The sequence below is a fragment of the Anoplophora glabripennis genome, unplaced genomic scaffold (genome assembly GCF_000390285.2).
Source record: "Anoplophora glabripennis isolate ALB-LARVAE unplaced genomic scaffold, Agla_2.0 scaffold52, whole genome shotgun sequence".
Classification (NCBI taxonomy): domain Eukaryota; kingdom Metazoa; phylum Arthropoda; class Insecta; order Coleoptera; family Cerambycidae; genus Anoplophora; species Anoplophora glabripennis.
This window is the reverse complement of record NW_019416264.1, coordinates 1602902-1630229: the sequence shown is the minus strand read 5'-3', so window position 1 is coordinate 1630229 and position 27328 is coordinate 1602902. Positions and strand designations below refer to the sequence as shown.

At 32.5% G+C, this 27328-nt stretch overlaps 1 non-coding gene across 1 annotated transcript; it reads right to left on the bottom strand.

Annotated features, from left to right (window-relative positions):
- Positions 1-20088: 20088 nt before the first annotated feature.
- Trnae-uuc lies at positions 20089-20160 on the bottom strand. Its single transcript has one exon. It is a non-coding gene; the product is annotated as a tRNA-Glu (tRNA).
- Between the last annotated feature and the right edge of the window lie 7168 nt (positions 20161-27328).

Genomic DNA, 27328 nt, shown 5'->3' with positions numbered 1-27328 from the left:
TAACAGGCGTGTAAAATGTTTTCTGATCAAGAACTAGCAGATGTGGTGTACGGAGAATGGCATACTAAATTTTCACAACATTCACTATTGGTGTGATGCAAATCCTCACGTACAGAGGTCTCGGTTTCAGCAACGGTTTTCAGTGACATAGAAACAACTTTGAAAAATTCTTGTAGAGAATATCATCTGTTGGTAAGTAATTCGTTTATTAGTTTAATTTTTGTGTTACTTTTAATAGAGATTTGAATAAATTTCAGCATTTTCGAACACAAAATTTAAACCGTCAAAACCGCCATCAGCGCTTTCGCACTGCGAGGCGCGACGACTTCGATATCAAAGGTACATCTGTCTGCCGCACCAGGGACAGTTTTAAATTTGTTTAAACCTTGATGTGAAAATTTTAACCTATGTTTCGAATTTAACTATTGAAACTGTTCGCAGAGCCGCAAACTGTTCCAAAGCGATATCTATACAACCCACTACTTCTGGCACAGCGACCATCGAGGTCCCTGTAGAACGTCAAAATTTCACACACCAGTTTTCATTTTTTCTATGAAAACGCCAGGAATATCACGAAATTCGACCTAGAACAACACTCAGAACAGCCATTAATCGCCTAAATTCGGAGAGGCTAAATGTCAGGATCCAAAGTGAACTGTAGTCCCCAAGAATTCGCCACCCCGAAGTGTGATCGAACTTCATCCTGATATCTTGTATTCAGTAACTAAAGCGGAATTCTGTGAGCATTGTGAGTACGTGACCCGAATTCAAGCGTATTCATTGCCCTTATTTAGAGGAAAATAAGTCCGAATACTCTACTGAAGGACGACAGATATAGAAAATTAGAAAAGCCAAACAGTTTTTTTTTCGAATTCATTGATCGAATTCCTAAACTAGCCATCTAAACTCTAATCAGGACTTTTTATGTTTGTGGTGAAGATACTAAAGGATAAAGTGAAACTTAAAAAACAGTGCAAAAGGAGCACGACAACAAAAATAGACACAGAAATAGTGGAAAAAGTGCTCAGAAGGTATTAAAACAATTCAGTAGGAAACGACAAATAATAAAGAGCGTGTCCACTCTCACCAGGTTTTGAGACAACATCAAAGGCTGATCTAGACACGGAGCCACGATGGAATGGGGCCAAAAAATGCGAATCTTCAATCAATGTCCTATTCGCGATGAGTGAGGTGCATTGTTGGAGGATTATGCAGAGTCGACGCTGCTGAATTAATGTAAGTTTGGTCAAATAGTAATGCTTTGATGGCCCTAAATCACACCTATTCTGTATTCTAATAATTCTTGAATACCTTGTATACGAAATAATAGAACGATGTACAAATTACCTTCTTGATTGATATTTACGTTAGTTCTAGTATCAGTTTATAGTTTCCTAAGGTCAAAGTAAATTTAACGCACTGTCTATTATCAATTGACTTATTTTGACACAAAAATGGACCATAGCTTTTGTAACGGTTTATTATTTCGTGATTAAATTTATTCATAGAAATTAACACGCAACCCTGAATTTATGATACGTTTTATTGTAATCTCCGATTTGCAAATTAATTATAGTAAATGACACACTTTTATAGACTGCTTCAGCTTGAAATTAGTCATTCTAATTAAAAATTATTACATTACATATTATAGTTATACTCTATAATTTTATAATGGCTTATTATTTGAGTGCGTATGAAGGTGCGTATATTTTCATATACCTACTTACAGGGAGTAACTTTGAGCGGGGGTCATATTTTTACAGAGGTTTCCTTTGACCTTTAAAAATATGTATGAATAGTTTGTTTTTTCAAATTTCGTCGTGAAAATTTAATTTTTTTATACTTTTTTCGCAATTTTCTTACCCCGCCGCCGCCGCCGCTGGATAGACTACTGTAGCTTCAAACTACGACGCGCTTTAGTCGCAGGAGTGTGCACAATTGGGAACTGGGCTGTGCATTGTTGCCAAATCTTATTTTTAAAGGTAAGTATTGGTATTCCTATAACTTTTTAAATTTCCGCACCACTCGCCGTGAGTTTGGCACGTTACTTTTGTTAAGTGGGTGTTAACCACGAGCTCTACTTTCCCATAAAAGTTAAAGTTTAATTCTTTTAAATATGAAATAGTATTTAACAAGTAACCTAGCAGCAAACTCAAGTAGTAATCAATTATTATAAATGAACTACAAACACACAAAATAAATAATCTGTTTACTCACCTGACTTCGATAACATAACACTTAAGATTTTGTGGCAAATCTTTGAGTACTGGTACCAGTATCCTCTTTCACAGCATTTAAACTTTCTGATTCAAAGATCCCAGTCTCTTAAATGTTGAACCAATCTGACAAACAATTTCCTATTCGGTAGTTCTTATAAGTCAACGTATCTGATATCGTTTTCAAAAAAAACTCTTTTTTGATATGTATATTTTCTTTTTCATAATGTACAAAAATTTTTCACAAAATTATTTTTAATTAGTTTTGTTGTCTAACAGTTTATTAAAAAATATATATGTACTATTAGTAATGTGTCTCTTTACCAAAATTAGCTAATATTTAATAAATCATGTAAAATTTTTTATTTTTTTTTTAAACGATAGAATGTTTTGTTTTTAATGTTCGATCACGGTGTTATCAAAAAATATGGTTACTTTAAAATAACACCTTGTTAAATTATACAAATACAATCTGTTTTACTAAATTATTTAAACAGGCAAGCTGGCATTTTAAAAAACTAATTATAACGCGACTATTTATTTGACTAATAAAAATAATTTCTGATTCCTGTTCACGGGAACGCGTACTATTAGCCCTAAAAACTGACCTCCACTTAAAGTTACACCCCGTAGATAGTGTTCCAAAACAATATGTCTAAACGTGTGGTATAAAATGTTTAGTTTTCAACTCACAAAGTGTTCAAAGCTATGCACTCTGAAGATGGTTTTCTTTTAATATTTTCGAAACGTTTAAAGAATTGTAAATATAATTTTGCATATGTATTAAAACTTTTATGACAGAATATAAAGTTAGACTTCACAATTGGTGATATTTTGTGGAGAAAAGGTCGTATTGAGACAATTCAAACTGGAAAATAAAGAAGATATTGTAAAAGTAAATAAAGTATCTGCAAATGTGATAATATCAATACATGTCAGAACGTTTTTTTTGTTTTATTTTTAGAACGTCAAAATCCTGACGACTTGCAAGCAATTCCGCGATCAGATTTGGATTAAGCGTCAAAAATCACTATTAGACTAAAAAAACCTTTCGAATCTTGCGATGTATTAGCCTGTATTATCGTGTATTAAATGGGAATGGGTATAATAAGGAATTATATTAATATAGCTTTGAGATGACGAAGGGATTATGTTTGTGGTCACAGTAAATGTAAATTTTAATTTAAATTAATGCAAATCCAGATGCAATTAAAGGAAATTGCAATGTCGTGACATTGAACAAAAATCGAACAAATTTGCTGAATTGAATATCGAATTTTGCAAAATTTATTTGAAAATTTATACTGAGACGTTTATATAAAAATTGGCTCTGCTATTAATTTTAAATGATCCACATGCCAAGTTTAATCAGTTGTGATGATAGTAAAAGGTAATAATTGAATTATTAACGCTTTGTTCAATTATACCCGTAATAATAACTGAGCATACAGTAATGAGAACTGATATCGGAATAAACATTATCTGTATAACAGCAATACACACTATTGAGTAAACAGAGAACCTCGCAAAATAATTTATTTTGACGTGATTCCAATCTAGGTTTTAAATATAATTTTAGATAGTAATTATATTAATTAATTGGATAGTAGATTACGATGTAATTTATTAGGCTATATAAAGTATTACTAATATTATCTGTATTTCTAGTGATTACTTATAATTAATAAGATTTTACCATTGTTTCATAAATTACTGATATAATAATTACTGGTCGTTGATTTAGGTAAAGTATGTGTTGCATTTATTGTAATATGATATTATTAATATATAAAAATGTATTTCTGCAACAGGGAAAATACACACCTCAAATTGTTAAGGTAGAATTCGTTTACTTCAGATATTCAATGTTGAACATGTCAGCAGATTTCTGTAACAATGATTTATTTATAAAGGTTGTTTCTGAATAAATTCCTTGAAAAGGGTGATAAATTGCACGAAAATAAGCAACTGATGATCTAAAACATTATGTGTTAGTGGTGATGGCTTGTGTGTTCGAAAATGTTGAAATTTATTCAAATCTCGTTTAAAAATAACACAAAAAATAAATGAATAAACAAATTACTTATCAATAGCCGATATGCTCTACAAAAATTGTTCAATGTTGTTTCCATGTGCTAATAAACATCTTCGAAGAGATGTCAATTGAACAACCAAGAGGATGCCAGTATGTACTAGGTTTGGTCGTTGACGCAGCAACCCGGCATTGAAATATTTGAAAATCTTGTTCCCATATTTATTTAGCCATACCCATATACAGATCTGGTCGAACTAAACGTGCAGGTGGTAGAAATGTATACGCCCAGTTGAAGAATGAGCGTGCGGACAAACAGCAATACGCACTGTGGCTCTGGTCGACTGCGTCATAAATTTCAGTTGTCGGCAAGTAGCCTGGCAGTGCAGTGCAGCAATGCGGAATTTGGTGTGATTCAGGTAATTTTAATTTATTATAGGCACCTTAATCATTCATATTACAAATGCGAAAGGGAGAAATAAGAGGGATATTTAGTTTACTAATACTAATACTTTAGCAGACAACTTTTTTAGGGACGCCTATGAAACTGTTTAAATTTGATTGCTCGGTTTTTTTATACATATTCAACTGATTTCGGAAAGACTATACGCAAAACGACAAGTCTTATTTAAACTGTTCTGAAATTCGCCGTACATTAAGACCATATCTTGTAGTTCTTGATCAGAAAATATTTTATATACCGGCTAATGTATGTAATACTGCAACATACAACGCACAAACACAGGGTCGGCTTACATGTACGGTTAATTTTCTTAATTAATTTTCTCGGAAACATTTAGACTATTAGTTACTTAATAAATTTTGCTCATTTTCGTGCTCTCTATCACGCTTTTCAAAGAATGCACTTATTTCAGAAACACCCTGTATAAGAATTTTTAAGTGTTGTAAGTAATTGAATTAATGAATATGATTCGAATAGTAAATGATACATATATATTGTTGAGAATGAATGAATTTATTGGGCGCCAAACAAAATATTGGTGTGATTTTAGTTTAAAATTTTGAATTTTGAGAAATTATTTTTTTTTAAATTTTAATTCAGTTAATATTTTTGTTTCAGTAGAGACAGGAGATCTTATCTCAGTAGTGAATTCTAGCAGAAAGTTCTTGGAACACATCACACAAAGAAATAGAGGATCAATTTTTTTCAATTTATTATCTGGCACAATGTAAAGAAAAACCACTTTCAATGCAATGAATTAATGTTTACAGAATATATCCCAAAAATTTTACAAATTTCCACTATACACTTTCTCATATCTATACCATTCAAAATAAATCTGGCACTGGGTTAAAAGTACTTTTTTTTAATAACAACGTAAGAGTTTTATTTTTGTACAAATAGTACCTAGTCAGAAAGGAATGGTTTCACGTTTGACGGGGTGTTAACCATATAAATCAACACTTGAATATAGAAAAAAAAATTATATTTTTCTTAGCACTTTTTCGTGAATCTTTGCTATTTTTGACCTGTTTTTTGAGGTTAGGAAATTCCTGTGATTGTGATAGCCCCAGGGCGTCGGGCATACTTTTCAGTGTCAGAATCGAAATCCCCGACCCCAAAAACCCCCGAATGGGATTTAGAAGGCAATTACTCGGCTATTCGATGTCTTACAGAAGGCCCCCTTTGCCCCCCTGGGGGGCCCCAGGGCTGTCGGGCATATTTTTCAGGGCCAGATTCGGAATCTCCGACCCCAAAAACTCGTGCACACAAATTTCTATAACTTTTAGTCAATTTTTACCATTTTTAGAAAATTCGGAAAAATTGATGCACTCCAAGATGCAGTTTATGCACCCGCAATGCAGTTTCGATCCAGCCCCAAAGTGTAATGGATAGACTTTTTTCCTGATATTTTTCCGAAGACAATGCCGAAAACCGCAACTCAATCGGTTCATCAGAAAAAATTTTCTGATTTATTGTCAAACTTGCCTGGTCTAAATTGTACAATGCAGTCTTTAAATAAAAATGTTAAATTTTAATATTATAGCGCTTTTTCACTGTGCGAACATTACACAGGTAAGTAATTTAAATCAAATTTGACTTCTGTGAAGGTGAGTAAAATTTTGTAATTAATCACACTTTTCCCTTTATTCAACTAAATCTTCAATTTTCGTTTACGTGATGTCTCCTCTTCTTTCATCAAAATTTTCGTAACTAAGTATTTTTTTCTCCTTTCTATTGTTCATTTCTTGAGACTGAACATCAAGTCTCAAGGAATTTTTTTGTTAAGGTCCCTACACTATAATTTCAATTCTTTTGTTGGGTTTTACTCGCTACACTCCATTACACTTCACTCTTATAATTTGTTAAATTTACAATGTTTGTTCTTATTTTACAGTTTTATTGTGGTATTTTGATAAATATTATTTAAATTATTAATTTTTCTGTTTATTTGAGGGTTGCTATATGTCAACATCATTTCATCTGACATTTATCTGACATTTTAAATAATTTATATTTAACTTTCTATTTCAAATGATTATATTTATTTAAATTATACTCACTGATGTTTTTTATATGTACCAAANTTAGTCCATCAAATTGCTCATCAAAATTTAGCTGTGTATACCAAATTTCATTCATTTATCACAACGCGATTGAGAGATATTGCAAAAAAATGATTTCCATTCCTCCCTCTTCAATGGGTCCCTGTGCCCTTAGGAAGCATTTCCGGACCCATGTTCATATGAACTTTTTTACTTAGCTTTGATCATAGAATCGGCCTGTTCAGGGTTGGCAGCTAATTATGAGACACCCTGTATAAAGTAATTCAATATTTACACTCAATTTTGTTTGTACAATGCACTTTTCACTTACTGTTACTGTTTGATATCATTACAATATTTTTACTATTTCAAGATATTATTTCTTATGTTATTTATCACTTATAAAAACATTACAACAATGTCGAATTATAATTACATTTTTTTAGTACTAAAATTGAAATCATCGTCTAATATATTTTTTATGTACACTAGCTGGGAAAAACCAGACGGTACGCCTGTGGTTAATGGATTATTTCGCAAGTGCAACGCCGTCTATCTTTAATCAAACACCCTCATAAGTATAAGGGTGAGTGAGTATAAAACGTTCACCCTATTCGGCTACCCTTGCACAATGCACCCCCTAGAGCTTACTCAGTGCACATTTGGTGACGTTCACAATTTCAGGATTGCTGCCCGTCTGAATCGACGTTTCACATACGAGTAGTACATACACATAATACGCAATTAAGATGCTTTTAAGTAATATCCCATTTCTACAAATTAGATTCACATCACATCTTTGTACTCTTCAGTTGTCGTAGTCTGTTTCTATGCTAGAGAAGAACCAAATGAAGAAGTAGGTTTAACAGAAATAAAACAATAAATATTATCTAAAACAAAATTTAAACAACAATAATTATTTGAAATGAAAATATTTCTTTACTAAAATAATACCTAAATAATATTTATTATTTTTTCGGCACATTGTCGAACTTTTTTTGCAGTTATCCTACATTATACAATTCAGTACAGTATTTTTAATACAAAAGGAAATGTTAAATTTGCTTTTTTTAGAATATCTCTAAAACGAAAACAGCTAAAGTCGGGCTGAGGTCGAATAAAAAGCTCTTATACCTACATTTAGAATAGCTGTATATGACCAAAATTACCACAATTTATTTTTTACTTATATTGAGAAAAATAATTATTCTAAAACAAAGTTTTATTGCAGAAGCTTTGGATAGGGGAGGTCAGATCGAGACCTCGTATCTCTTTTATTTTAACATATGTCAAAATTGCTATAGTCAACTGTTTTTGTTCAAATGACATAGTATATATTTCTTTATCAATTCTGGAAGATATTTTTTTTCTGCGTTCAGCCATACAAGGAAGTTTATAGTTTCATTAGAAATATTGCTAGAAAAATACCAAAAAAAGATGAACTTTACTTTCAGTAGCTTTATTCTGAAAAATGATAGCCAGCTGCGGAAACAACTGATTTATGACGTTTCTAAATAACTGTTTGTCAAAATTATTGACATTTTGTACCTACCTATTTATCTATAATTCTATAACTAATAATAACATTAATATTTACTGTAACCAAGAAAAACTAGATATGATTTTAATTTATGGAGAGTGCCGAAAGAACGCTAAAGCTGCCAGGTATTTATACCAACATCGTTTTCCCCAGAGACAATTTCCATCAGCCAAAATTTTCGGAAAGTTAGCCAGGAATTTGACGGCAGATGGAACATTTCAAAAGAAAAGAAGAGTATGTAAACCCAGTAGGGCAAGAAATGAACAACATTCGATAAAGATGTTAAATGGCCTGCTTGATCTCCGGATATCACTCCTATAGATTTCTTTCTTTGGTCATACCTAAAATCGCTTTTAAATTATATTGACGACCTTAAAAACAGAATAAGAGTGGAATGTCGGAGATTAAATGAAGAAAGCAAATAGAGGTGATTTTGAACATTTGAAATAAGTATTGTTTTAAATTGTTATATTACCATTGTATTAAAAATAAAATTTGTTACTTTAAAAAACATAGTAACCTGTTTCCGCAGCTGGCTATCATTTATCAGCATAAAGCTACGAAAAGTAGGGCTCATCTTTTTTTGCTATTCTTCTAGAAATATTTCTAATGAAACTATAGACTTCCTTACATAGCTGAACGTAGAAAAAATATATCTTCCAGAATTGATAAAAAAATATATAGTGTGCCATTTGAACAAAAACAATTGACAAAAGCAATTTTGAAATATGTTACAACGGAGACGATCTAATAATGTCATTTGATAGAGTTTGAGCGGCGATTTAAAACATTCGATCGGCTTGGTCACAATTTATTAACAGTGAAATTAGAATCATATGGTATCTTTCCTGTTCTGTTATTTTCATTTAAGTCATGTTCTAGTTTGCCCAGTGGCGTGGCTTCCAAGATAAATTCCGTAATCTTCAATGGTTCCGCAAGGGTCAATCCTGCGGCCACTGTTGTTTGTTATTTTTGTTAATATCTAACTGAGTGCCTTGATGTCAATTATTTACTCTATTTGGACGTTACATGTAACATTTGTGCGTTGCAAACTAAAATATGTATCGATTGCTTGGAGTTCAATTTATAATGTTTATAATATTATTTATCTTCCTCGTAATACACTTCAAGAATTGTTGCTTTCTTATTTTAATAATATCTGTCGTGGGCAAATCATATTCCTTTTTGAAATTATAAATAATACTTTATATGCGTATTCATTAGTTTTAATTACTTTATAGCACGTTCCTAGACTTAATTCTAGGTTTCACTCTACTTCACAATTATTATCCACACAAATTGATTGATATCCAATTATCAAAACTGTGAAAATAGACTTAATATATTTTTTCATTCTATGAATAACATAAAAAATTGTTTAGAAAGTGTTATCCAAATCTTTTATAATATGCCATTTAGCTAATTTGTAATTGTTTTATTATTATTTAAGCGTTTTGCGTCTCGATTTAATATTTTCATCACTCTCTCCTGTAGCACTTATGACTTTATACTTAATGTTAGATGTCTCCTTTTTAATAGTTTAGTTAAGATTTTTTTGTTTCACCTTATCCTGTAATTGGAACTTTGTCCTATTGGGTAATGTATTTCTAAATAAATCAATAAATAATTATCGGGTAGGTATTTTTGTTAATGCGTTATCAATACTTAAACTCTTTTTGGTCTTAAGATGATAAAATATTAAACATGCCTTTGAGACTACTGTTTTCATTAAAAGTTTTGATTATCAATCAAATCTTAATGAATTTTATTGTGATTTAAGTTAAAGAAAACCGACATTTTGTCTTGTACTCTGCCATCCTCAGAACACTATAAATTATTAAGAAAAGAAAGGCAAACAGGTATATACAGTAGTTTTAAAATATTTTAATCTAACAATTTTTTTCTTGTGGCAAGATGTGACTAAGTTTTGGCAAGAAATATTTACTATTTATTAGCTTTAATATACACGGTTATAGATAACGCCCAGAATTTTTTTGTGATGCGATATTGCATTTTCTATTACGTGTGTTTAAAAGGCGTGGTATATTATGTTATTTGAACAAAATGCTTTTCCGGGATTGCATTGATATAAGTTATGAGGGTACTAGCTCTAATGGTATATATGGTCATTATAACATGCCATTAGGATAAAGAGGTAACTTTTATAGGCCCGGTATATAATTCTAGAGCAAAAACAGTCCATCTTCTTAATGCTTGAGATTACAACACCATTCTGTTGTTTACTAATATTATAATTTAGATGAAACTGATTTTAATATTTAACTCACCATAACAGTTACTGCGAAAAGAAATTCCAACGTCCGACACGTCGTTCTGGCTGGGTAATGTCTGCTCTTGGCATTCACCGCGTGCCTTATGACAAAAATAAGGAACATAAAGGCTCACAGTGAACACTAGGAGAACGACAAATTCCGACGGGCTGAAAGCTAACACTCTGTCATATCCTTTCCTGAAAATCGTTATCCTTTAAACTCGATTAGAGTACGTGAATAATTCCTTTCCTCCGGCTGCCACCGGTACACTTCGGCTATGCCCCGTAGGATGTCGCTGAAGTCTGAATATCTGTAAATAATATATCTGTAATGCACGGACTAATTTATAAATAATGATACATTGCGTTGAACGAAATCGCATATTAGGTGTACATATACATATATTTTGAAATCATAAATAGTAATATCTACTCACATATTATTTAGTATTAAACACAGTAGTTTTTTTTAAATGCACACTTGTTCTTCGAAGTACGGGGTGAAAATATCAGGTTTGTTTCAAATTGCACAGACAGTTGAGAGAAGAAATTTAATTCTAATTATTTTTATTTAAACAGTAATTCAATGTTTTGATACTTTTAGCAATAATTACCCAGACACGGTTTCACGTTGTATACGAGGTCTGTTCAGAAAATAACCGAACATTATTTTTTTAAACTTAAACCGCCAGATTTATGTCCTTTGTTTATGGGGTAGTTTGCAACAGCTGGTATTTTCCACCCCAATTAATTATGCAACTGTAGGAATGAATGAAGAGATCCAAAACAAACAGGCGCATATTTGTTTAGGTTGTTCGGGAACTTTGGGATCATGGATATCTTACAAGCGAAAGAATGAAGAGTGAAAGAAAGAAAGTTATTTTTAGTGAATAAAAGTTTGTAATTTTTTGGCGTAACTGGTACTATAGAAGGTCTGTTCAGAGAATAACAGAACTTTTTGAATTACTTTAGTGATACGCGGTTGCCAGCATTGCCTTGCAAATAACCTTCTCTATAACCACATGTTCTTGGATTGTTGATATCTCATTTAGTTTTCGTGAAATAGTTATTTGAATGTTAGTGACGATTTTTTAAATGTGCGACTTTCTGGAATAACGTTGCAACTTGAACCTTTCACGGAACCGTTGCACCTTTCGAAAAAAGCTTACGGGGATAATGCTCTGGATCGTACGCAATGTTACGAATGGTTTTCACGATTTAAAAGTGGTCGTCAGTCAATTGAGGATGATCCTCGACCCGGAAGGCTTTCGACTTCAACTGATGACTCCGACGTTCAGAGTCAAAGATTTGGTATGTGCAAATCACCGATTGACTATCAGAGAAATTGAAGAAAATGTTAGCATCTCAAATAGGTCATGCCACGAAATTTTGATTGAAAAATTGAACATGCATAGAGTTACAGCAAAATTTGTTCCTCGCTTGGCGACCGAAAAATAGAAAGAAAATCATGTGGACATTTGTCGGCAACTCCTTAGCGAGTTATGGCGAGACAACGCATGGTTCTTGCACCACACACTCAGCTTTGTTAATTTCTCAGTTTCATGCCAAAAATCAGATTACTGTTCTCTCTCACCCTCCTTACTCGTCATACCTTGCTCCTTGCGATTTTTTCTTATTTCCAAAATTAAAATCAGTGCACCTATGACAGTTTTTATTATTTTTAATAATAACCGAATTGATTCTACAATTTTTTGTTTATTATTCAATCAACAAGTCATTCAAGTCTTTCTATGTGTACTTTAGAAGCGGATAACAAAAATTTAAAGTTAAAGGAGTATATTATCTTAAAAAGTAAGAGGTTTTTGAAAACAAAAATTATTATGCAAACGCTGTTGCGTTTGATGAGTTAATGGTCAAAATTTTGGAACTTATTTCTGGGAAAAAAAATAAAAAAGTTTCAAGCAAAATTAGTATTAAATAAATGTTTAAGTGAAGTCATTTATCTTTTTGGACTGCGTTTCATTGTTATATATTTGCGGTATGACAATCCTACAGTGTTACGTATAGGGTTACCATATCTATTTCATGACTGACCCGGAGAAATTGATGCCTAAAAAAAAGGTCTCAGAAAATCTGGTAGTCAAATTGTTTTCGAAGAAATCGATGATCTCTAAAATGAAAGGACGTACTCAGGAAATATGTACTCCTATACTTATGGAGATGGAAATATGGAGAAGAAATCACGATTTTTTCAGGAAACCTGGAGAAGCGACATGTTAACCCGGTTAACCCGGTGCCCGAAGATGTACCATCAAAACCCGAAGACTCCGGGTCAAACCCGGAGATCTGGCAACCTCAGTTAAGTATAAATGAACATAATACCTTTCCAAGTCGTTGACAGGTTGTAGCAGATCGGTGATTCCTTCCTTACTCGGATTTAAACCCTTTAGACCTTATTTTTAAACAGATCGATAGAGTCACGTATTTCAAAAAAGTTTCTTCGTATTGTTGTGATAAGTCAGTATATGTATATGTAGATAGGCACTACAAAAATCAAATTTTCTGATACCGATTAATTATATTTTCTCTAAGTTTGTTAAATAAGCAAATAATTTGTTAAAAAGAGAGGTAGGTATTAAATTGCAATATATTGCAATTTAATACCTACCTCATTATAATGAATAAAGTTCAAAGAACATCGCATAACATTTTTAACGTATACCATAAAAATAACATACAAGTACTATAAAAAAACTGAAACAAAGCAACCGCAATGTGTATTAATGTCGCAATTTTATCGCCTCACTGATGTGAAAGCAGGAAGAGAGAAAGTATCATAAATCATACTGATACCCCGAAATGAATCAGTTGAGATAGATGGCTGCGAGGCAACAAAGAGGCAATAACCGTCAAGTCATCCGTGATTAGACCCTTTTGATAAGCAGCGTAATCCATTGAGTTCCAGGCAGAAAGAGCTCGATATCAGCTATCTGAAAATCTACAAACTGAAACGATGTCATTTAGACAGTGCTAGGTTGCTACAGTTCGTGTCACAATTTGAGGATGTCGTTTCTAGGATCACTTTAGTCCTACATCTTTAATTAACTAATGCTAGTGTTACACAGAGCACTGCGTTAACTGTATTTGCTATGCTCGCTGTGTATTAAAAATAGCAAATAGTTTAACACTAAGGCCACACACATTATTATTAAAAAATTATTATTGTATCAGTATATATATAAAATAATACGTTGGAGAAAATTTCAAAGAAATTTTCTAACACACCTTGACACATTATTGCTGAAATTATTTTGATATCATTGAGAATATTAAATCTGTGATAAGAGTTGACTACTCTTTACCAACTAAAATTTAAAAAATATATGTCATTGCAAACAGCGTAGGTATTTCGTACAAATTTGGTGTGACGATTTAAAATAATGATGAACTACTAACCAATATAACAATGGCATTCTTAGGAGGCCCTAACATCCATGTGGTTAAGAATAGTTAAGAATATAATTTACTGCGACTTTTTCTATTGACGTGTATGTTGTACTGAATTCAAGTTGTCACATCAGAGTATTTGAATAAATAATACATTTTAATAAACATAGCCAACATAACGTTCTGTGTAACCTTAGCATAATATCGGATTTTAAATGAGTGACATGGGGCATAACTAGGCACGAGAAATAAATATAAAAAAATAGAATTTATGTTTTTTCAATAATTTTCTATTTGTATAATTTAATCAATGAGAAATAAATCTTTTGTCAGTAATTTAACTTTCCCTGTGAGAATGAGTGATACTTTCTTGTTCTACTCGTTTTTAAAAATTGTAAATGTCAATTTTTAAGTTGATGGTCTGAGATTTGCAGAAAAATATAACCTGATGTATACAGGGGTAAGAAATGTTTTCACTTTTTTTCTCAACTTTAAGATAACCTATACAAATAATAATTTTGTGGTGCTACCAATGCATGAATTTAAACATTAATAATTTTTTATATAACAAAAAAAACAGCCAACTGAGATTTTAAAAAAATGTTTATAAGGACAGTAGTGACAACAGACGGTCCTAATGTCGTTAAATGAGGATGTGGCAGTCAAGGAGAAACAAAGCAGCTTGAAAACGTCATTATGACGTCACGAGTTTGATAAAACCTTAGAGCATAATGGAGGCAGCGTCCCAGTGGCCGAGAGTGTAGCGGAGGTTTAGAGATAGAGAGAGAGGTATAGGAGGGTATATGTTTATATGTTATCTCTCTCTAACAACATGCAATGGCGTGCTACTAGAGTGAGATAGCATATATACCTCTCTCTAAATCTAAATCTCCGCTACATTCTCGACCCCTGAGACGCTGCCTCCAGTAGTATATGCTCTAAGGATAAATTAACCACTCTTTTCATTAACAATTCTCTATTTTCCAGTTAAATGAAAGGCAGGTGGAAAACAAAATATTATTCGAAGGAATAAACTGAGCCTTTGAACTCATTCTTGAAGTAATTTTTATTTATTATTTTAGGTACTAATTTGACCAAGCCAGTTTGGTCAAAATAATTTGACAGTATGAAAGTTAATTTTGATGTCATTATCAAATTTTCTTGATCAAATAAATTTGATTGAAAAAGATGTTTAATGACCTTGACGACAAATGCCAACAATTTTCTAACAAGATATTTAAAGAGAGAGTAAATTATGGAACAAATTCAATATAGCAGTAGCATTTGTCTTAACCAAATTCTTAATAATTGCGTGTTTGTGAGTGCGCTGTCATCAATTTTTCTTAGATGGCAACTCCCTAATTTCAATCGAATGAATGATGTTGTAAATTTGTTTGCTGGACAGCTCAATATTTTTACTTTTGTCAGTATACAGGGTGATTCAGTCATACAGTCATTAATTTTAACCACGTACTCCGAATGCCTAATAAAGACAAAAAAATCGAAAATTTTTCTCTCAATTTTTTAAAAGATAAGCAAATACCCCTTAACTCCCGCTAATTCGGCTCCCTCATATTTTCTGAACGGGACGCGCCATCGGACTACAAAGTGTTCGAACATTGGGAGATCACGTCATACAGAAAGTATGCAGAATGTAATACAAGTCGCAGTTTATTTCGGATTGTTTCGCGTGTCGGTCGTAATGGTTAATTTTGCGAATTTTGAATATGTGAAAGTGGTAGTTTTATATGGAGAATGTTCATACTCATACCTCCTCGAGGTCGAACAATGACAATTTAATATGTTAATTGCATAGTTTTACAAAGTAATTTATATCATTCATTACATATTTTAACATTTTAAATTATTATTAGTCGATGTGAGCAAGAAAAAACATGAGTTTCTAAAATAGTCAATAGAATCGTTTGTTTATGACGTCTAATACTAGAAAAATGTTTAAATTTGGCAACGTGAATATATCAATGCTACCAGTGCTCAGAAGCCGTCCGAAAAGGAGTTAAATAATTATGAAATATTATTTTCAACGTAAATATATATTTTTAAACATTTTTAGTCCCTCCAAATGAATGTCGTTATGACTTAATCACCCTGTATAATAAAAAAATTTCTTCACTTTTGAAATAAGTACATTTTATTCGAAAATTTTGTTAAGAGAGGTATCAAAATGTTGATGGTAATTTGATGACTAAACAAATTATCAAATTAGCAATATAAAATGGACGGAGAAGGTCGCCTTAAAAAATCGTCATTGATTATTAAAAATTGAATGAGATGTCAAAATGTTTGTTGTCATAAATCAAAATCTACGTGTCTAGCATTTAAAGTAATTAAAAAATTATTTAACTGTTCACTGTGTAAAATATTGAAATCCAGACGTCGATTCTAACACATAGTATTAAACAGCGGCACCGTGATTAGTGAAAACACAGCATTTTGACTTCATTGTCGCCACTTCTCCTTTACAAAGCCAGTGTAGTTACGCAAACTACCACCTTCATCTATGAACTTCAAAAAGGATTTTCCAAAGATCTACATAGAAATTGAAACATTATACCGTCTACGACCCTATACAGCCTGCAAAACGGGACCCCTGAAAGGGGGAGATAAAACTTATTTACAAATGTCCCCGGAGTATTACATCTGGCGTAGTCGCGTGACGGTCCGGAATAAATTCCGACCCAACTGCGGGCTGCCCATCAGTTTAAACACTCTTCGGACTAGTAAACAGAAAAACCGCTACCGCGGAATATTTATCGCGACAACGTTAATTATGGCTCACTTGACTTTGAGGATACCATAACTCAGCTGAAAAGCATGGACATAATTCATATTCATTGGTCGTAAAAGGTCAGAGGTAAATAGGTAAATGGGACTTCTTGTTCAATTAATTTATGTGGGTCTCTCAAATAGATAGACGAATGAACCAAATGAAGTAAAAAATATAATAAAGATTTTTAGTTGAAAACGTTGCACAATGAAGAGCTGCTGAAAACACTCTGATGTCAAAGATTAATACATATGATAGATAAGGACTTTAACGGTTATTATCTAGTAAGTTTTTTGAAATGCATTAGACGCAAATTCTTATGAAAATTTATTCGTACATAAAGATATTTAATAAATGTCGCAACAAGACAATTACGTAAATTTTCTTGTGTGATTATACAAATAATTTGTTAAGATTTATAACTACGGATATTTTGGAAAGCAGTTACTCCTTATACTAATGCTCCAATCAGCATTCAGTTACAACCGCAATATCTAGTAAGCATTTACAATTATTCGTCAGTAGATCCAGCAGACATATACAGGCAGTGATCTTTTAAATTGTAATGCACTTATTACTTAATTAATACATTCAAAAAGGTGCTAATGGTTCTACTGTCGAATGATCTGAGCCATTTACTAGATATATAACGGATGTACTGGCCGGGACATTAGTTCGCAGAGTACTTGTTTCTCACAACACCATTAGTGGGGCGTGTTGGCATTGTTGTTGTCATAGTACCTGCAGATTAGCAGACTGCGTTATGCCAATTTGGCCGTATTGAATGCTTAGGAGTTGAATAGTATGGCTCTATAAACTATATCTCTTTCATCTTAAGATTTCGTACTAATTCAGTACCAATGTAGTCACGGTGGTAAAGGTAAATTATATTTAACGAATACTGTTTGATTGTGGGTGAGATATAACCTACCAAATATGTTATATCTACTGGCAGAAAGCGACCTATAAATTTGCAGGTGTTTGCAGTCTTATTTTCAAAATAAAGACTAATAGCGCACTAGACGAAATGTTTTTAACTAATTATTTGAAAGTAATTGTGTTAATGATTCTACTGACGAATATTCTTCATTATTTACTATGCAGGGTGATATTCACAAATGGCGACCAAAAATGAAGCCTCGTATTCTTTGCTGTTCAAGTGTGTTAATTTCTTCACTGTATACCAGTCATTTAACAGCACTCCTCAAAAAGAAATTCAGTGGGTTGAGGTCCGGTGTTTTCAGTTCGTTTTTTAAGTTTAACTCGGAAATCAGGCTTTTTTCGAAAAACATAAGAGAATAGTAAATTGTAGGAAATTGAAAGGCGAATCCGAAAATATTATGGTTATTACCATAAAGCAGTGGCGTACTATTTTATTTAGAAAAATATGCCATCGATCTTCGCCACTGAAGCATCAAGAATTTTAGAAAAATGCCTCAGATTTTGGACAATGTTTACATAACTACGTGTGCCCAATTTCAAATTCACCAAAGAATACAAGGTTTCATTTTTGGTCACCATTTGTGAATCACCCTGTATATTACAGTAGTAATTTAATGGTGGTTAGGATTTTAGCACAAATAGTAATTATTTCCCAGAATGTCTTTAAAAATATTGTTTAATTGGTAAAATTAAACAAATGTCAACCATTTGCACTTAAATCAGACTATTAGGATAATATTTGCTTTTCGTAATTCGAAATTCGTGACTGTATCAACTTTGTTTTAGTCATTTAGTTCCGTCTGACGCTTTGTTATTCATCCTATTTCAGTGGGTCTCTGGAGAGCATCTCAAAAAATCTCATAGTTGAACGTCAAGCGAGATTAGATAACCAAGGCGTACCAGTAAGAAGCAATGTCAAAGGTCAAGATTTTTTTATTGATCTTGCTCACCACAAAAATAATTCGTAATAAAGTAGGATCCAATATCCAATTTCTTACGTGCCCTAAGTATTTGGATGGACCAGTACGATTTACTGTCTTATTAGAATCTATATACGGGTATTGGGGAAATTAATGCAGAACATTTTGTGTAAAAAAATAAAATACAATTTTTTGCTTAGGACCATGAGCGTCTTTTGTTTTTGAGATATATTTAATTAAAAATATTTTTTAAATCAAATTTGAGCCGTCTTTTGCAAAAAAATAATACCTATATTGGATTAAAATTTGGTACTTACAGGTAATTCTTTACTACTATAAAATCACTGAAAATGCATGGTTTTTGAATAAAATACAATTCACTGTATCATAGTTAACTACCGTATATTTCTTAACATATAGGGTATTCGGAAACGAATGGACCATTTTTCCAGGATAACTTCATTGGATGAAAATAAACCGATTTGTATCAAGTTACCTTGATACAATTCAAGGTACTAAGATAACTTAATCTAAATCTACTTATATTCAGCCAATTAAACAACCCCTGAAGTGTGGCCCATTCGTTCCAGATACCTTGTACATTAAGCACAGAAGCTGGGTGACTTTGGAATAGTCAATAGTTTTTTTTAAACGGTGCATTTGCGCTGTCTTCGACAAGGATATGGACAATATGATCTGTGGAGAAAAATCGCTTTATTATTTTCTTTTGTCATCCTTTAAATTTTTATACTCATTTCATTTAGGTGGAAGGGCGATATGCGCCCTTAATAAATTCCAGATTGAATGCGATGGATAGATGAAATAACTTGAGGCTAACCTTTATAAAATTTAGTCAGCATACTTTTTATCTGAAAATAAACGTTATATTAATAAAGCATGTACTTGTAAATACATATTTAGTCTTATAATTTATTAATCTAACTACGAAATCTCCATATAAAAAGTATAAGTTAACCTTTGATTGAAAAATCGACACTTAGAAAATGAAGCGTATTTCTTTTAAATTTATTTAAATCTTAGGTGTATTTTTGAGGATACAAACTATGATTCAAACGCTATCTATAATTTCTCTGTCATTAGGAAGTATGAAGAGTGTAAAATTAAATGTCATTCCACTGTTTTAATGAACGAAACATTTGTTGAAGGGGAGAAAAGTAACACTGCTCGGTAACTTACTATTGTCCAAAACTTCCCCATTATGTTAATAACACAATTATCTGGAGTAGGTATCTATGTAGAAATTTAAATCAATAAAGGACTGTTTCGACCACTGCTATAGCAACGAATTAATTTGATCGTTATATGTTTCATGCAAGCTTATTTCGCGGTGGTCCCAAATATTAACATTCATGAGGATAAACAGTAATAACTTTGTTTTATTAATTTCTCCATTATTACTGCTACTATTGAAGCATAAAATAAAGAGGAAAAAAAGTACTTCCGATACCGGGAATCGAACCCGAGCCTCCTGGGTGAAAGCCAGGTATCCTAGCCACTAGACCATATCGGATGTTGCAAATATATTTTAGAGATTTTATAATTTGCTCAGATTTTTATCTAATATCGAATTTTAGAAATTAAATTAAATTTGTTACCATACAAATCTGATAATTACCTTTATTGGGAATTATATACCATTGTCAAATCTAACACGCGTGTATCTGCCAAACCGAAAATTTTAAATAAATAACCCCTTGCTCCGTTAGTGAGTTGATTTTATAAATTTAGTGTTGTTTAACCAGAAATGTATCGCACTGAAACGGTAAATAATGACGTTAACTGATGAGACTAGAGCTGATAAGTCTATCTCTATTTTGTTTTTCTATTTCGATATTTGGAAAGATATTGTAAACAAAATGTAGAAAGGTCGCTCTTTGTCATAAGTCACTAAGAGATCTAGAGTTATTGCAGAATATACAGGGTGTCCCACAGAGTACTGCGTCGATCGATATCTAGGAAAGTACTGCTCCGAAAAATTTGAAAATTTGGCAAGATATCAATATCCCTACGGCGAACACAACTAAAATATCTAGAACTCTCCGACACTTCCGGTTATGCCGGAAGTCGACACCAACTTCGTTATTTTAAATGGGACACCCTATATATTATTGCATTTTCGGATTATACGTGAAATTTGAAGGTCACTTTATTAAATATTCCTATACCTAGGAGTTATAGATTTTGAGATATTAATTAAAAAAAAAATGATAGATGCAATCTCCGCGGAGATGCCAGTAACTCTTTTCAGGAGCGTGATGTCAAGGGAATTTTTGGTACCTGTAAAGGGCATAAGTAACACTTCATTATGGTGTACCAACAAATTAAAACAAACCATTTAATACTAGGTGTTTCATTTTTGCTGTTACATTTTGATACCTTCAAACAGCTATAACTTTGTTAACTTAAATGGACCACCCTGTATTTTTTCACGCTATCGTATGCTGATTGAAATTTCCTTGTAAGCCATATAAGCATTGTTAGTGTTGCCGTTACTACTTTTAGAGATATTTGCAATTTTCTATTTTTTTTGCACACTTTTTCTCGTAGCAGTCCTGTTGCCAAATTCGCCATGACCAGAAACACTCCAAAAACAATTAAAATAACAGATTCTCTACATGTTCTTGAAATTACTTTGTCACATTTTCCATAAATAACAAACAATTTAAAATAATCCTCATTAATATATCTTAAACTATCCCCAGGTATTTTTATTTAAATTTTCGGCAAAAACTATGCAGACACAACAATAATTTGACAACTAACTTGACAAATGTTATGTTATTGATTGTTTTTGGAGTGTTTCTGCTCACGGCCAATTTGACAACAAGTCTGATATGAGAAAATGTGTCCAAAAAATAGAAAATTGTAAATATCTCTAAAAGTAGTAAGACAGCCCTAACAATGCTTATATGGCTTGAAAGGAAATTTGAATCTGCATACGACAGAGTAAAAAAATACAAGGTGTTCCATTCAAGTTAACCAAGTTATAGCTATTTGAAATTATCAAAATGAAACAGCAAATATGGAATATCTAGTATTAAATGTTTTAATTTGTTAGTATACCATAATTTAACGTTACCTATGCCCTTTACAGGTACCAAAAATCTGTTTGAGATCACGCTCCTGAGAAGAGTTACTCAAATTTCACATAGAATACGAAAATTCAATAATATATAGGGTGTCCCATTTAAAATAACGAAGTTGGTGTCGACTTTCGGTATAACCGAAAATGCTGGAGACTTCTAGATATTTTAGTTGTGTTTGCTCTAGGCGCATTGCCATGTTGCCAAATTTTCAGAGCAGTACTTTCCGTACTGTATATAGAGAACGAATATGATATAATATTTCTTAAATTTCTTAAAATTTTATGTTTTTTTTTTAAACAGCATTCCAAGGGTATCCATAGAACCATATGAAACTCTATAATTGTAGGTTATATAAAATTGTTGCCAAAACCAATATCTAGTCCTTTCAAATTCTTTTCATAATGGACACTTCAAGTTTTATTACAATTATTTGTTGTTACAAGTTTTATTACAAACTGACATTTGTTGTCAGTTTACACTAAAAAATGTATCAACTTTGTATTGTCTGATCATTTTATAAATTTACGATTTTGTATTTTTTTGGAATCTGATGTTGGTAACTATTTTATTTTAAAATATTTTTTATTTTTCGAAATTGTAATAAATTCTGTATTCTTTTTGTTTTGTATAAACCGCCCTGTATTGCGCATTATTATAACGCATAGTATTTTCTTTTTTTGGTACACCACCAAACGCGGCGAATCCGACCTAGACGCGGTAGATTATCAGCTGTTAAAACACGTGACAATGGCGTGCAATCGGTGACGTCACGAGCGCCGCGACGACCCCACGACGTGCCCGTCTGTTGTAGTGTGGTCGATAAGCCAGTCGACGCTACTTAAAAACCACTTAAAGCCTTAACCACGTTAGGCCGGTTATTTGTGGAAAAACCGAGGAGAACGGGTTTTGGGTAATTACACCAGGAATAAAGTATCGGATGTAATTACCTACTGAATATTTTATGTGTATTTTTCTATTTTATTCGGTTGTATCTTTTGTTTACCCCCATAGCCAACCATGCATTATGAAATGAATGAAAGCAGTTGTAGTTAAAATAGGGAAACACTTGAAAATATATTGGATACACGGGAAATGACACCTTGTATAAAATTACTAGAGATATGGTTGTAGTCCTCTATTTTGCGCAATAAGCTGTAAACAGTTGTAATTATGTATAAAAGGTATCCACAAAGACATGTATTACCTTAATTGCAGTAAAATTTAATAATATTGTTCTATTGAATTTTATATTTATATATACGAGGTTTGTTCAGAAAATAAGCGAACTTTTTTAATTACGCGCTAATGGAGATAGGTATTTAGTGATATGCGGTTGGCAGACTGCGTTCTTGGATTCTTGATATCTCATTTAGTTTTGTGATATTGTTATTTGAATGAAAAGTAAAATTTTACGTGAAATTGGGGAAAACTTTCACGGAAACGTTTCAACTTTTGAAAAGAGCTTACAGAGACGATGCTTTGGGTCATACGCAATGTTACGAATGATTTTCACGATTTAAAAATCGCCGCCAGTCAATTGAAGATTATCCTCAACCAGGAAGGCCTTCGATTTCAACTGATGACTCCCATGTCAAAGATCTGGTGCGCGCAAATCGCCTTTTGACTGTCAAAAAAATTGCAGAAGAGGCTAGTAAAATTTGTTTCTCGTTTAATGACCGAACAATAGAAAGAAAATCGAATGGACGTTTGTCGGCAACTCCGTAAACAATTCAATGACGATGAAACTTCCATTCAAAGGATCATAACGGGAGACAAAAGCTGGGTTTGCAGCTACGACATTGAGACAAAAGTTCAGTCATCACAATGGTTTGGCAAAGAATCTCCACGCCCAAGAAAGCAATCAATTTTAATGGAATTGTGCATTTTGAATTCTTACGTCAAAGCGAAACAGCGAACCGTGTGCACTATCAAGGTATTTTACAACGACTACGTGAAAAAAATCCACAAAAAGAGACCAAAGTTGTAACGAGAAAGCTCATGGTTCTTGCACTACGACAATGCGCCCGTACACTTTGTCAATTTGTCAACTTTGTGCCAAAAATCACATTAGTGTTCTCCTTCGCCCTCTTTGCTTGTCAGACCTGGCTCCTTACAATTTGTTCTTATTTCCGAAATTAAAATCAGTGCTGAAAGGAACCCATTTCCAGGCGCTGGGAAAAGTGTTTGGATAGGAGAGGGGAGTACCTACTCCGTAGGAAACAAGGACCAACAATGAATAAAACATTTTAAGTATTTATGATTTTCTTTTTCACTATTTACGAACAATGTTTAATTGATATATTCTACAACTAAAGATATTTGATTATTTTATTCATTCCATCGGTCGATAGCAGCACAGTTTAAGGCGTCAGTACTTAAATTGATGTGTCGATCTGCCCGGGTTTCGAATCCCGCGACCGGTAGACCGTAGATTATCTATGCTTGTACGGAGGATTGGCACCCTCTGTGCAGGTATGGTAGGGTGGAAGAATGTTGGCTTGGGTCAATGTGAGAGATTGACACCGGTTGGCATTTTACCACCCCCCTAATTAATGAGGTTTTCCAGGTTTCCCTCATTCCTGCACTGAATGGTGGTTAGGGCCTACCAACATAAGTCGTTCCTGGGCGCAAATGCGGCCTGCGTAATAATAATATGCCGCCTCCTCTCCCGCACAAGTAAGTATCTGCTTTGTTACTAACTATATAACCTTTAGTGGAGACTGTAACACATTATTTTTTTAATATTATCTTCCTGGAATAGGAGTTCAAAAACTGGTAAGATACATAGGGATTACTACTCGTGTATAAATGAAGATTTACGAAGATATTCAAGACAAACGAAATATATACATTTTCTCCGATGTTTGATTTAAGAATTATGGAATTTGTAACGAACTGCAAGTGTTCCTTGCGATTGATTTATTGCTCTATGTTATTTGGAAAGTATTCCTAAACATATCGTTGCCATGAAGTGAAATTTTTAACCGGAGTACGGACAGGAAAAGGAAGATGTCTTTATATTATTGAACGTGTGTTTTAAATATTTGTGTTTATATTTATAGATGGTGATAATGATCATGAACTCCGAAATTGTTTAACAAATAGTTTAAAAAATCCCGATCCTTTTTGTACCTTATATAAACTGATATTTTTTTTAATGTTACCGTTTTTTTAAATAATAACATACATTTATTTACTAAAATCCTACAAACAATTTTTTCTTATTGTCAAAAAGGGGCCATATTTCACCTATTGGTAATATTCCTATAATCCTTGATTAAATTAAATTAAACTAAATTGACTACATGGAAGGGGCAAAATGGAGTTATATTAAATATAGAGTCAAAACATAAAAAAGTTTACATAAAAGAAAGTCGCCGTAAATGGCGTGTCATTCGCTTTTCTGAAAATTGTCTGCTTTTAATATCTAGTTATAATAATTGTTACCTATCAAGAATGTATGATTTTGTGACCAAAAACGAGACAAAAGCTAGAGTTAATTGTAAATGCTTCATTTTTGAGATCGTGATAAAGTTTCCATTCGTAATAATGTACAAAATAACAAATTTTCTCGTATTTTTTATGACCACACTTTTGAGAAAGGTAGATTTTTCTCGATTATGCCTTAACTGTTTAATCTGCTTAATTCTTTGTATGTTTAACCATAACTAATAGTTAACATCAAAATCAAACTTAAAGTTTGATCAGTTTTCTGTGATCTGTTGGTGTAATAACATGGTTTCAAGTCAGGTAATCTAACATGCCAACGAATAGAATTATTAGTACCAATTCATTGACCAGGAAAGGTGTTAAATTAATGAAAAATAAAACTCTCCCCGTATCTTAGAAATAAAACGTTTACGGACTTACTGTCAAACAATCACCTGCCCAATTTTATCGGCAGAATATTGCAACATTCTGTATAAGTTCTTAATAAATTTTACCATAAATGTGTTGACTTTCTGTTTATCACTATCATTCAACACTTTTTTAAATAATGTTTTAGAACTGAATTATCTACGAACGAAAAACCAATCTTACTTTAGATGGTGTGATACCACACTAAACACATAAAGTATTGATTAATGGAACCTTCCCACAAATAATAAATATTGATCAGTGTTATGAGGTGCCATGAAATTATTATTGCTTTTACGATTTCTTCTGTCTCTGTCGAATATGCTAAGGAATTAATTCATGCAACATTGCGAGCAAGTGTCTTACACCTTCATGGGTTCAAAGATGTCATTCAAGAAAGAAGTTTTTAAGCATTTTAATATTATCTTCTAAAGAAAACTAAAAGACCTCGAATAATAATAGCAAAAAAAAATTACAAGGAGATGAGAACTGTAAACATCAATAAAACAGAAGCGTGCAACGTTATTTATTTAAACCAAAGCATTACACTTAATCGATAGCATTATGTATCGTTATTAAAAGCTGTATCTAACCACGAATAGTTTTGAAACAAATCTGTTCACGTACGAATTTATTCAACTTTTGAGAGAATTTTCAACGTGATGATTTAGGCAACTTTTCTTTATATTAACATGCACCTCGAGGAGATATAAGCACCTAAATAAAGTAGGTGTTCAAATTTCAAAAAAAATAATATCTTTACAGTTTGTTGTTTAGCGAAAATAATAAAATTTGACAGATCTCAATTAAAGGTAAATAAATGTTACTGACATAAGATGAGATAACCAATGAATGATTCAACTATTTGGGTGTCTATCTACGGACATATTTTGAATAGTGGTGAGATATAACCTAGAAAGCATATGTCATATCATATATATTCTCTTTAAATGTCATTGTTACTTCATATCTACTGACAAATGTATCTCCTGACACTATGTGTCCTGCTAATCTGTAGGTGCTTTGAACGCATGCCATTTAGAGGTATGACATATGGTACATGCTGTGTAGATTATATCTCACCACTACTCAACTGGTGTTAAGTTCTTATAATGCTTACATTTATTTATAATACGGTTGCACAAGTCTTCTCAAGGTTCAACTGCTGAGGCCTGAATAATATTCAAATTTCCCCAACAAAGTAGTGGAACTTCTTAAATTAAGAGGATTCAGTTGGCCAATGAATCATTTTATTCAGAAGCTGGTAATCTAAGAAACGTTTAGTTCAAATCCACGATGTAGGTTTGCTTGTCCTTATTAGCTATACGAATTTTTGCAGGCTACATGTTTCTGAATTTATGTTAAGACGTTTAAGGAACACACTTTTCAAAATGTTGTACAAGATTTTTGAGAATGTCACCCACTGATTTCGAAATTTTGATAAGATTGAAGCCGAAGAAGTATTATTGCAAATAATTATCGCACAAAGAAAAGTCAAGAAGAGGAAATATACAGGGTAATTCAGATTCAGTAAAAATTTTTGGATGTACAGGGGACTTTTACAAATACAATTTTGTACAAAAAAAATCAAAAAGGGCAGTTCGAAAATGATTTAAAAATACACGTCTGCACGGCATTGAGAACCGGTCTATTGTAAAACCCGACCTCGTATAATGCGAGCGGCATCATGGCGGCAAAGTGTGATAAAAACAGATAAAAACTTAAATTGAATTT